Raw genomic sequence first — 12,964 nt, 5'->3', positions numbered from 1 at the left:
ACATTTACCGTATGTTTTGTACATTTCATTCAAACTATTTGATTTTGCCGTAATTAACTCATCAAGACTGGGAAGGGTCATTTTAAGATTTCTTTAGCAATTCAAAAAAATAGCAGAGCTCATAGCGCGGCACTCGGTGCCGCGCTATGAGCTTGTAGATCTGCAATTTTTTTGAAAAATCATGAGAATGTGTGCAAATCTTTGAATATATATATTTTTTTAAAGCGAACATTTGTAACTCAAACTTTGCTTCTGGGGGTCCCTGGAACAACATGTTTTACAAATGTTTGCTTTGTATTCAAAGATTTCCCCAAATGTTCACGATTTTTCAAAAATAGCAGATCTACAAGCTACAAGCTCATAGATACAAGCTCATAGATACAAGCTCATAGCGCGGCACCGAGTGCCGCACTATGAGCTTGTAGATCTGCTATTTTTGAATAGCCAAAGAAATACAAAACTTACAGAGATGTGTTCCCGGATTGAATGGGTTAAGAGAAGTGTGTAATACATGTGAATGCATACGTAATATAGCTAAGACCTTTGCTGTAGTAAAAGATAGCCAATTAGTATAACTCAGTATAACTTATAACTGTTGAATTATTGAAACTAGTCCATACCCGGAAGACGCATCCGTGGGGGGGATATGCGCACATGATGTGGCAACCCAGGAGCCATTCACTCCCATAGCTCGCGGGGGCCATCCCAACAGCTGGGCAGCCGTAATCATGGCGACATTTTTTTTTTACATAAAAACGCGAATTAACAGCTGACAGTTGGGGAAATCGAAAAACAGGCTTCGCAGTTCCGTGCACATGGTAATGGTCAATGGCTGTGTGCCATTACAGATCAATAGCTCCAGCCACTGAGGAGAACCGGGCAGAACAATGTTGGTCTCACCACCACCCTACCTACCTACAGTGTTGCCAGATTCTGTGAGAGAAACAAGCAACCAGGTCTAAGAAAAAACAGCCCAAAAGAAGCGACTATGGGCCACATGGGCACTTTAACATATACGATCAGCTATTTGAAAATAGCAGATCTACAAGCTCACTACGCGTCGCGATGCGACACGTTGTGAGCTTATAGATCAGCTATTTTCAAATACAATCTTGCGGGGAACTTATAATAAGCAGATCTGGCAACCCTGCCACCTCAAAGAGCTTTGTCAAATTATAGGAGGATAAGTAATGGTTTGTACAACACATGCATACATGTTTTACATAACTTTAAAACAAGGCAGGCGCCATGTGAGGCGCGCCCAAGTGAGGCAACAGCCGGGCGAGTGCCGTGCCGCGCTGCAGGTCGCAGGGCCGGTGCTAGGCAATTTGGCGCCCTAGGCAATATTTTTCCTGGCGCCCCCCCCCCCCCCCCCCCCCATTTAAAAATAAGAGCACCTCGGTCTCTTTTAAACAGAAAGAAATTCAGAGGACAGGAGCCTATCCTATGTCTGACATAGTGGCACCCTATAGGCAACTGCCTACTCTGCCTGATGGGCGCGCCGGCCTGGCTGGCAGGTCGCGTTGTGACGACTTACGAGTTGCATGCCGAGCATACCACAGTACTCGACAATGAAAGTAAATGGGACTACGCCTGGTGGCATCCATCCATCCATCCAGTGGTGTAAAGTAACTAAGTACGTTTACTTAAAGGCATACTAGGTAACGTTTTCAACAAAACTAAAGTTAAATTGTATTATCTTTTGTGAGTGGCAAAAGTTTCACAACACCCACTCCATGAATTTCACCCCCGGAAGCCTTTTATTTATATATTTTCTATTGAACGTGGACTGGGGGGACTTTCCCGGGAAAATGACGTTCCTGGCCAACGTCATGACGTCGTGGCCGACGTCCCCAGGAACTACCGCAACGGTTTCCTGTTTGGCCAGGAACTATCGCGCTAATATCAAAAAGGAACCTCACGCTGATTTTAAGAGAATGTAGGATTAGAAGATCGAAAAAGAACAGAAAAAGAAAGCACAGCTCATGGTAACTAATGCTCCACTGGCTAAGAGAAACGATCCGTAGATAGTATAAAACAATTAAAAGATCGCTTTTTGAAACGCTTCCGGCTTCCGGTGAAAACGAATGGAATTCTGGGTAATCGAGGACATTGTATGCAGTGACGGTAGTGACCAGCAGAGGTTGCTAAAAATCGTTATTTGTGATTCTGCATTGTACAACTTTAAGTACTGTACTTAAGTACAATTTTTAGGTTTTTGTACTTTACTTGAGTATTTCCAATTTCCAATACTTTTACTTCTACTCCACTACATCTCAGAGGCAAATATTGCACTTTTACTCCACTACAATGATTTAAAAACTTTAGTTACTAGTTACTTTTCAGATATAAATTATGATATTATGAAACATACATTAACCACTTCAGCCCTATTTTACATATAGGCTATTTGAAAATAGCCGATCTACAAGCTCACAACGCGTCGCGATGCGACGCGTTGTGAGCTTGTAGATCTGCTATTTTCAAACATTTTAGTACTTTTACTCTTGGTAAGTAAATTTTTATGCCAATACTTTTCTACTTTTACTATATTGCAGTATTGGTACTTTTCTTAAGTAAAGAATTCGAGTACTTTTCCCAACCACTGCATCCATCCACCCATCCATCCATCCATTTATCCAGTCATGAGGGGCTTTGTCTGGCTTGACTGACCTCGGCCCAGGCGAGAAATTTGAGCGGAAAAAACATTTTGAATTGCCGTCAGACAATAACGGTACAACTGCTGCCTCTCTCAAAGAGATCACTGGTGCATGGGAATTCAAATTAGAATGGGTGTGTGAGTGCCGGCATGAATCGAAAATAACAGGAAATAATTAATTCTGCTTTGTTCCTCGTTTTGTTTTAATCTTATATGAGAGTTACAGTAGATTAGAGTCCAAAGCCTCGTTCTCTCACATGCGTCATCCAATTGGAGCAACAAAGACAGGTCTACCGGTGGCAGACATGAGGACAGGAAACATTAATTTAGCTTTGTTCCTTGTTTTTGTATGAATCTTATATGAGGGTTAGATAAGCAGTCCAAACCCTCGCTCGTTCTCACATGCTTCAGCCAATTGGAGCAACAAAGACAGGAGACTGGAGGTGACTAAGTGACATTATTGTTTGAATATGTAATAATTATGTAATTCTTAGGCATACATACTTACTGTACATACGATTTTTTTCCGATACTGTACGTAAATGTGTTACTTATGGCTAGAGTATAATGAGCATTACGTACAACTGGCTGCACACACACACACACACACGCACACACACACACACACACACACACACACACACACACACACACACACACACACACACACACACACACACACACACACACACACACACACACACACACACACACATCTAACAACCCTTTAGAGATGGCTTACAGCTATTTTTCATACACTATGTTTTTAATTCCTTCCAGGCATCCAAGCTGTCTCTCTGAATTAAAAATACAGGCTTTTACTTGACTTAAGGGAATATCTTGGCCCACTGCTGACCAATATTTCACCAAGATCCTCTACATTCCAGATTTTGTTTATTTTTGTTTTCATAATATTTTTCTCTTTTCCCCCCCCAGCAGATTTCTTTTCACTATGGGTTGGAACAGGTTTATTTACTGTAATGGTGTGATGGATCAATCTTGTATTGAATATGGCTTGTTGACAGCTCCCTCTTCTGAAACAAACTAAACAACTTTATATTATGTGTTATATAATTATTATTCAAATGTTTTTTTTATGGAATTTCCTCCCCTTTTATTGAGTTTTCAGTTCCCCCCCGAGGGACATGCAATAGAAATGACATACGAACAAACAAACAAAACTAAATTAGAAAAAGACATGCATGTTAAAAAGAAGGAATAAACACCATTTAAATATATTATTCAGAGGACCTTGCATGGGTCTTGAAGGGACAGAGGTTAGTTTGTATTATTTTTCTTTACGCTGCAAGAATATGATTTACAACGTTCCTTGTGTATTATTTATTTGTTTGTTTATTTATTTATTTGTGTATTTATTTTTGCATTCCAAGAACTGGGAGCAGCAATGGCCGAGAGGACCCGATGGAAAGACGTGACATATAGGATCTCGACGACATGCAGTCGAAGGATGATGATGATGATTTATGTATTTGTTTATTTATGTATTTATTTTTTTCAAAAAATAGGACAGCTGCTTTGTTCCTGGCGAACAGTATGAGCCACAAATAATGGGCCAGCTACTGTACTTTAATAAATCATAACTTTAATACTGAGCCATGGGAATAGATCATCTGTGTGTGTGTGTGTGTGTGTGTGTGTGTGTGTGTGTGTGTGAGTGTGTGTGTGTGTGTGTGTGTGTTTGGGGACACATGCCTAATAGGGGACCCACTTGTCCCCTATTTAATTGTACTGCAGTTTCATAAGGTTAGAGTCAAGTTAGGGTCAGGGTCGCTGGATGGTTAGGTTTAGATCAGTGATGCTTAGTGTTTATAAGTTTATAATCGTTAAGGTTAAACTTATGGTTATAGTTATGATTACGGCATGGGTTATGGTCATGGTAAAGGCTAGGGTCACATGGTTGACATAAGCTTTACGGTTTGATTGGTATGGGTAACTTGAACCCTGGTGTACCTATTCTTGGTGCAGATCTAACAACTCATAATACATTGCAACATCACATGTTAACTTGTGATGTTGCAACGTAGAGAGCGAGAGAGAGAGAGAGAGAGAGAGAGAGAGAGAGAGAGAGAGAGAGAGAGAGAGAGAGAGAGAGAGAGAGAGAGAGAGAGTTTGTGTGTGTGCGCACGCGCGTCACGTGCGCACATAATGTTGTCTCTGGAGTGCATGCTATTCAGTATGGCAGAGTGCCAAACAAAGGTAATTAACTCTAACAATAGAGATACAGTATTTCTCTGAAATACAATTCACACACGCACACTGCGTATAAGCAAGAGCATTGATTCACATAATATGCTCTCATACGCACTTACATACATAAAAAAGGAAAAAAGAAAAGAAGCCCAGTATACATGTGCATTTTACCTTTTGTGTGTGTGTGTGTTTATGGATGCCCAATTGAGTTATGCATGACACTAGCATGAGAGTTAGCTGAAGCTGATATGCCATTCTTAGCGAGACACATTTTACCTTCATGGCATTTCATTTATTTATTCAACCTGCAAACCGAAATGACATAGTTTCTCATAAAATGTAAGTTTCATATATTCATCATTGAACTGTTCGCCTCGTGCTGGTGCTACAAAAAGCCTGAATGTTAACTGAACTGAGATTGTGAACATTGAGTTTCACTCAAGGGTGTTATTGTGGAGAAATATAGCAGCATTTATTTTGACTATAGAGTTGCACTTTAATTCAAGCAAATTAGGAGAAATTGTTTTAACATTCATCCTCCATCACATCCTTATATGATTGAGGGTACAAGTCCCTGGTCGAGCCTGCTGCGGGCATTCTTTATGTTTTTTACAGTGCTGCCCTGCTATGACAACTCTTATTGCCAAGTATTACCCTTTTTTTGGCTGATGAATGAATGTGCTGCCTATAGCTGCTACGCACAGAAAGGACACAGAAAACAGCATGAAGGGCAAACTCTTCTAATTTACTCTGTTTCTGCTTGAAGAAACAGAACCTCACTGATCTCAAACAAGCACCTCTGATGGTCTAACATTGTCCCGCTGACCAGAGGAAATTTGTGATATAAGTTATGTGTTTTCTGGTCCGTTATTATTGATTGTTACGACCTAACCTATAGGGGTCACCAGGTGTAATACAAAAGAATGGTCCTTCCCAGTCCGCAAACACAGCCACCCAACACCAGTTTAATAACCAGACAGTGATGTTTTTTTTAGGATTGACAAACATGTATAAATTACCTCGGGGTGAGCCCCCAAACTCCTAATCAAAAGTTAATCCTAAACCTACCTAATCTTGTAAATAAAATGAAAGTACAAGATCTTACCTAGTATAACTAAAGAAAAACATTAACTAATTTAGTAGTTCATGTGGTCCGGGGCCTACTGGTGGGCTGCAAAGGTATTACAAGTGGGCCTATGATTTTAATAAAATAACATTATTAGTATAAAATCACATTGTATTGTTTTTTTCATTGTGATACAAGCCGGAACACATTCGAACGATTGATCATTGAAATAAACATGCTCTGAAAATGCACGCGGTTTAGAACTACAGCACGTTAACACTGGTAAATAAAATAAAATACACTGACTACACAGCTAGAACCGCTGTGGTTGGAGGCTGGTCAGGAGGAAGACATATGTAAGCTGGTGACAGCCAGCTTTAGGCTATAGATGAGCCCACCTTCACAGGAGCCAATCAGCAGCTAGTCCCACCTACAGTAGTAGTTAACCACTTACACTCAACCACATCAGTCACCACTCACACACCAGCTGGTACTCAATGACTCAATCAGAACCACTCAATCACCACTCACAGGGCAGGAGGAGTATTCAAAGTTCAGGCCAATGACCCTTTAGCTCAGTGGTTCTCAATCTGTGGGTCGGGACCCCCAGGGGGCCACATGACTTTGGGGGGCCCCTAGATCAGTGTCTATCAACCTTTTTTGTGCCAAGGCACACCTGGCATAGCCAAAAAATCCCAGGGCACACCTAGATATACGGTATATATATATATAGAAAAAAAGCAAATGCAAACAAATATTTCTGTTTTTGCATTATTCAGACATGCAAACTTTCAGCTTCCACTAGCCGTTTTTAATCCAAATAGGGCAATAGTGTGACACCTGACCCGAAAAAAACAGCATTTTGTCACCCTTTTCACCTCGGGGCTGTTTGCATGCCTGATTATTATTATTGTTTAAAAAAAAAAGAAAAAGGTTTTTTTTTTTTTTAATTATATTTTTTCAAACCTTCTTCAAACGGCGCGGCACACCTCAGCAGTAGCCCCGGCCCAAAATTGGGACGTTTGCCAGGGTTGATATACACTGCCCTAGATGACAGTGAAGTGACACTTTAATGACTTTTAAGACCTTTTTAATACCTAGAAAGAAAAGAAAAATCACACCCAGTGTGAAGTGGGCGGTGTCTTGCTAGCTAATGTGTGATTCACAATGTGTGATACACTTTAAAAAATCACACCCTGTGTGAAGTGGGCGGTGTCTTGCTAGCTAATCACAATACTGAATGGAGTCGATCAATCATGTACAAAGGATAAATACATTTATTGAAACACTCTTTATGATGGACAAAACCATAACTTGAAAAAAACAAAATTTTGGTTTTTTTCAAGTTATGGTTGCTTATATAGGGCTATGCACATGTGTCATGTGACACTGGCCAATCACAGTCCTGAATAGGCTGTGATTGGCCAATCACAGCGCAGGATAATTCTACTAATTTCCTGGGCCCAGATCACAGCGCAGGAGTTAGTACATTTTTCCAAATCTCACTTATAGGGGCGGTTTCACCGCCCAAAAAAACTGTGTTTTTTTTAAGTGCATAGTCCTATTTATAGGGCTATGCACATGTGTCATGTTTCCCTAGCCAATCACAGTCCTGAATAGACTGTGATTGGCCAATCATGGTGCAGGGTTAGGGGGATACACTGGTGGCCAATCACAGCGCAGGATTTGGTGTGCAAATATCCAAACCTCACATATAGGGGCGGTTTCACCACCCAAAAATACCATTACTGCTTCAAAAGTAATCAACAAACTATAGGTATAAAAACTGGTCAAACATTGGCCAAATTATAATATAAGAAAGAGGCAAACAATTTGAAAATAGCCGATCTGCAAGCTCACAACGCCTTGCAACACGAGGCATTGTGAGCTTGTAGATCGGCTATTTTCAAATTTTTTATCTGTGGAACCGAGTCAAACAAAATGTAATGCCCACAATTCCGAGCACTTGTCAGGGTGGGGGGGCCCCAGTTCAAACATGATTATTTTGGGGGGTCACGCCTTGAAAAAGTTGAGAACCACTGCCTTATCTGAGAGGGAGTGAAGTAGGGACACCTGCTGCTACAGCTTGTAGATTGGCTATTTTCCCAGAATAGAGATGCTAAGTGGTAAATGTAATTCAGTATAAGCTTAACCCAGATGCTGGCTGGTCAGATGGTCATGATTGGCACTCAGGAGTGGTGGCTAAGTGTCTTGCTCAGGGACACTTCAACACATAGGCCTACAGTACTGGACGACACAGGTCCGAACCACTGACCAGACCAAACCAGTGTCCTTCTGATAAGCTATTGCCGCCCCTAAACACATTTTACCCAACCAGGAGAGAGAACCCCTCAGTGATAATGTATCTACTTCAATTGTATTCCAGTTCCATTTTTTGTCAGCTCTTATTTATTTATTTTTTCACTTTTATTTTTTCACCATCCTGTATGAGAGTTTTTTCTCCTAATAATATTGGTACCCCACGCGCTGAACATTTATCTTCTGTTTGGGCACACCACAGATGTCCCCTACTTAAACACAATACTATGTGTTGTTAGGTGGTAGATCTGCTATTTTTGCTATTTATTTTATTTATGAATGTATTTTTGTCCTATTTTCCATTTCAAACCAAAGAGATGGTAAAAAAGGGTTAATCGCAGGTGAGGCACATTAAGCGCGATAACAGATGATCTTGTGTACTTTGCCGAGCACAAAACATGGTGAGGTAACAGATGGTAAACAGTGGTTTGATGAGGTCCCTGTGTGCATGTCCCAATAGGCGGAGCAGTGCCAGGTTGTCTCCACTCTGCAGGGCGTCCTATCCGGGCTAGGTGTCCCGCAGAGTGGAGACAGCACAAGCAATTAATGCTCTAAGCCGGGTGCATTAATATGCACTCATGTCTTAAACTGTAACTTTTCAGGAAATGGAAAACAAATACCAGTGGATCCAGTGTAGTTATTACCAGCTGCTTGCAAAGCAGCGCAGTCTATGAAGAGACAGACCTACTCGTCATCCTCGACATATTTGCGACATGTTTTCAATCATTGGCTGTCCTGGCTGTCCTTCACTCCTTTAAGCCAATGAGGAGACTTCCCCGTCTTGCCTGTCCTTTAAGCCAATGGGGAGACAGGCAGTTCTCCCATGCTATGGGATCATACGCCCCCTCCCCTGTCTAGCGCAGGGAACACAGCTGAGCTGACCTACAAGCCCACACCGCTTGAATCAGTGACGCGTTGTGGTCTTGCAGATCGACTGGGGCGTGGCTAGCAGCTCCGCTCCGTTGCTAACTGCTTGTCGCACAGGGACCAATCTGGGAACCCATCGTCAAATAAAAAGGAAAAACAGCGCCCTCTGCTGTTTTTCACTCTTCCATTTGACTCTGGGCTTAGCTGTACGGTGGAGCGATGCTCACGGAAAACCGGGGTTTCGGTCTGCCCTCAGCCTACCTCTTCCGGTGGTGCGACTATGTTTTCATTCCCACTAACAATATTTCTCCATGGAACACTAACACAATTTCTCCCAAAGAACATGGATCGTTTTGGTTATAAGCACACTTGTTTCTATGATGAAAGAGCAAGTTACAATGTTACTAACTTTCCGTGGTTTTGTCTGCTCCGAGGACGCTATTGTTAAATGAGTTTCGGTTTGTTTCCAGTGGGAATTGAGCCGCACACATGTAAATTCCGCCCACTACATTTGATTGGGTAAAGCGCGGCCTGCTTCCTGATCTGAAGGCACGCCCACGCCACGCCAATGTGCACGGGTTGTCAACACGGCTACCGACAGATCCAAGCGCAGCTATGGATCTGTTCTTGAGAGATTACACAGGGACAGAGAGCAGCACAGACAGGAGCTCCTCTACAAGACGGACGATGTTACTTTACTTAACGACTTTCGCTGTTGTCATAATTATTAAAGTTTCTTAAATGTAACTTTCAAGTGAAGTTTATGGGGGGGGACTTTAGGGGCTGCTGGAGCTACGTGCTGTGTCTCAGCCACACACACACACACACACACACACATTTGTTTTCTCAGACGGGTGGCCGGCCTCTCCCTTAGAGATAAGGTGAAAAGTTCAGTCATCCGTGAGAGACTCTGAGTAGAACCGCTGCTCCTTGACTTGGAAAGGAGCCAGCTTAGGTGGTACGGACATCTTGTACGGATGTCTCCCATAGGGAGGTACTCGCTGTATGCACGTCCCACTGGGAGGAGAGCCCGGGGCAGACCAAGGACCAGATGGGGGGGGGGGGGGGATTATATCTCCACACTGGCCATGGAAACGCCTCGGGGTCCCCCAGGAGGAAGTTGCTAATGTTGCTCTGGAAAGGGAAGTCTGGAGATCTCTGCTGGAACCGTTACCCCCGCGACCCGATTCCGGATAAGCGGTTGAAGATGGATGGATGGATGGAAGTTAATACTTTTCATTGGTTCAATATTTATAAATCCCACAGACAGACTTAACCACTCTCATTTTGGGTTTAACATTTCTTTCAAAAACAGCAAAATATAGCTGCTCTACAAGCTCACAAGTCACAAAGCGCTGTGAGCTACTTGTGCTTGTCACTGTAATATGACAAAGTAGGGCATTAAAGGATGTACACCATGAATTTAAAAAAATATATATATATTTAAAATCATATTGTTTATGTCCCTCAAACGTTTTTCAAAAAGTTTGAGCCTAAATCAAGCCTCAGATATACTCATTCCAACTAACTTCTCTCCGGCTTATAAAGCACTTTCACCTGCAATACCACATTGTCCTTATTTGGCACGTGGTGCTATTGAGCCAGTTTGTATGCATGTTATCTCCTGGTTCTGTGTGGAAAAAGGAAAACAAAAAAAGGGGGGTGGGGGAATATATATATATTTTTGAAATGTTGGAACTGAAAAACGGGAGGGATTATACAAAGTAGGTATTGTAGTGTGACGTCACGGGCGGGGGCAAATCAGTTGGCCTGTTTTGAGACCAATTTACATAAAACCCCAGATATGCTGTGAAAGCCTGAGTGCTCAAACTGGGGTATTTTTGGGGATAGAAGAGAGGTAGGGGAGACCAAAAACACACAAAAAAGAAGAAAACGTTAAAATTCATGGTATAGTCCCTTTAAGTTACGGGGGAAAAAACACAATCAAGTTGTACAGCATTATGCTGTCAGTTATGACATGTCAAGGCGGGTTTATTTACCTTTTATTATAAGTAACAGAGAGTTGTATAGGGGGCCTCCGGTTTTCTGGGAGTTTGTTCCATGATATATTGATTATGGTGCATTCAAATTTAACATTTCTCTACGTTTAGTTCTGATTCTGGGCTCAGAAAGCAGACCTGCCCCAGATGACCCGAGAAGAAGCATTGATGTTTCATGATTTGGTTTGCCCCCTAAACCATTGGCTTTATAAACTGTAGTATTTTTAAATCAATTCTTTGACAGACAGGGAATCACTGTATAAGAACTGGTCAATTTTCCTGGTATTAGTAAGCAGTCGAGCAATCTATCGAGTAATCCTACTCATATCTCCTACACTGCCAGACCAACGTATCTTCGATTTGTTTAACAGTGAAATTAACAGGTCTACTAATTCGCTGCAGATCGAATTTACATTATTAAAATAAATACAATCGGAGCAAAGGCCTCCGCCAGGTCAGGCACGTTATTGTGGCCTCCTGGTGGCGCTATAATAGGCCAATGTGAAAAGGGTGCCATTTATTCTTAGGCCTTTCACGGCAATCGGACACTGATTCATGATTTGAGGCATTTTGTTTATTAGGCTAAATTAGACCTGCTGGTGGGGCTATAACAGGCCAATGTGAAAACAAATATCTTCCTCGGCCTAGTGGGAATGTGCATGTGAAATTTCACGGAAATCGCAAGCTAAGTGCATAATTTGAGACATTTTGTTCAAAACGGACCAATCCTGCAAATCTTGGAAGCCAACCTTAGGCAATGAGGATGGAATATGGGAAATCGGACAGATCTGTGTTGATCACATGACTATAGAGATACTGTGTACCGATTTGCATGACGTTTGGATAAAATCTGTAGGAGTAATATAAAACACATCGGCCTCCTGGTGGCGCTATAACAGGCCCATGTGAAAATGTTGGGGCAGAGGTTCTGAATTGGCATCCAGGGAGTGTGTGTGCACAGTTTCGCAGCGACCGGGCCAACGGTGCCGGAGATTAGCTGGGCACGGACGGACAGGACACACGGACGGACGGACGGACGGACGGACAGGGGGTAAAATATACTCTCTCGCCATGCCTTTCGGCCTGGCGGAGACAATAAATGTTGAAATGTGTTGAAAATGTTCACCTATATCCATGCCCATATAGGGACAGCAGGTTGAAAGTGGTGATACTGAGAAACCAGAGAGATTAAGGTGATTGAATAGGTTCCTTGCAATGTATTTAATTATGTGTGCATACAAGAAGTGGAAGTACCCTGTTCAATGACCTTGCAGTATCGCTACTTAGCATGGCCGTGGGGGGTTGGTAGTACTGGTGTTACTGGGGATGTAGATTAGGGTTGCAACAATCGATTATTTTCTTAGCGATTATTTATCGCACTGTATGTAGCCACTATATGTCCCCTAAAACAGTGGTTCTCAAACTGTTTCATGTCAAGGACCCCCGAATTGACACTTATTAGCCCGCGGACCCCCATTTGAAAAGATATGCCAGGGACCCCCATAAGAGAAGATTTTTATGTCTCTAGCAGTGATTCTCAACCATTTTAATTTCAAGGACCCCCAGTTTGATATGCATTAGGCTACGGACCCCCATTTAATGGCATTTCTATCTCTGGGACCCCAATTTATATTGCAAAATTACTCTGAAAGTGTACAAATGGAACCAAATGGACCTTAACGGGTCCATTTGGTTCCATTTGTACACTCTCAGAGTTACAGACCCATAAGGGTCAATTTGGTTCCTAATCTATCATTTAGCTGGGGACCCCCTGGAACTCCCTCAAGGACCCCATGGGGGATACTTTGAGAACCAATGCCCTAAAAAGTAGATCAAACACAA

Source organism: Gymnoscopelus braueri, assembly GCF_963280865.1.
Source record: "Gymnoscopelus braueri genome assembly, chromosome: 24".
Classification (NCBI taxonomy): Eukaryota; Metazoa; Chordata; class Actinopteri; order Myctophiformes; family Myctophidae; genus Gymnoscopelus; species Gymnoscopelus braueri.
Note: the sequence above shows the minus strand (reverse complement) of the source record.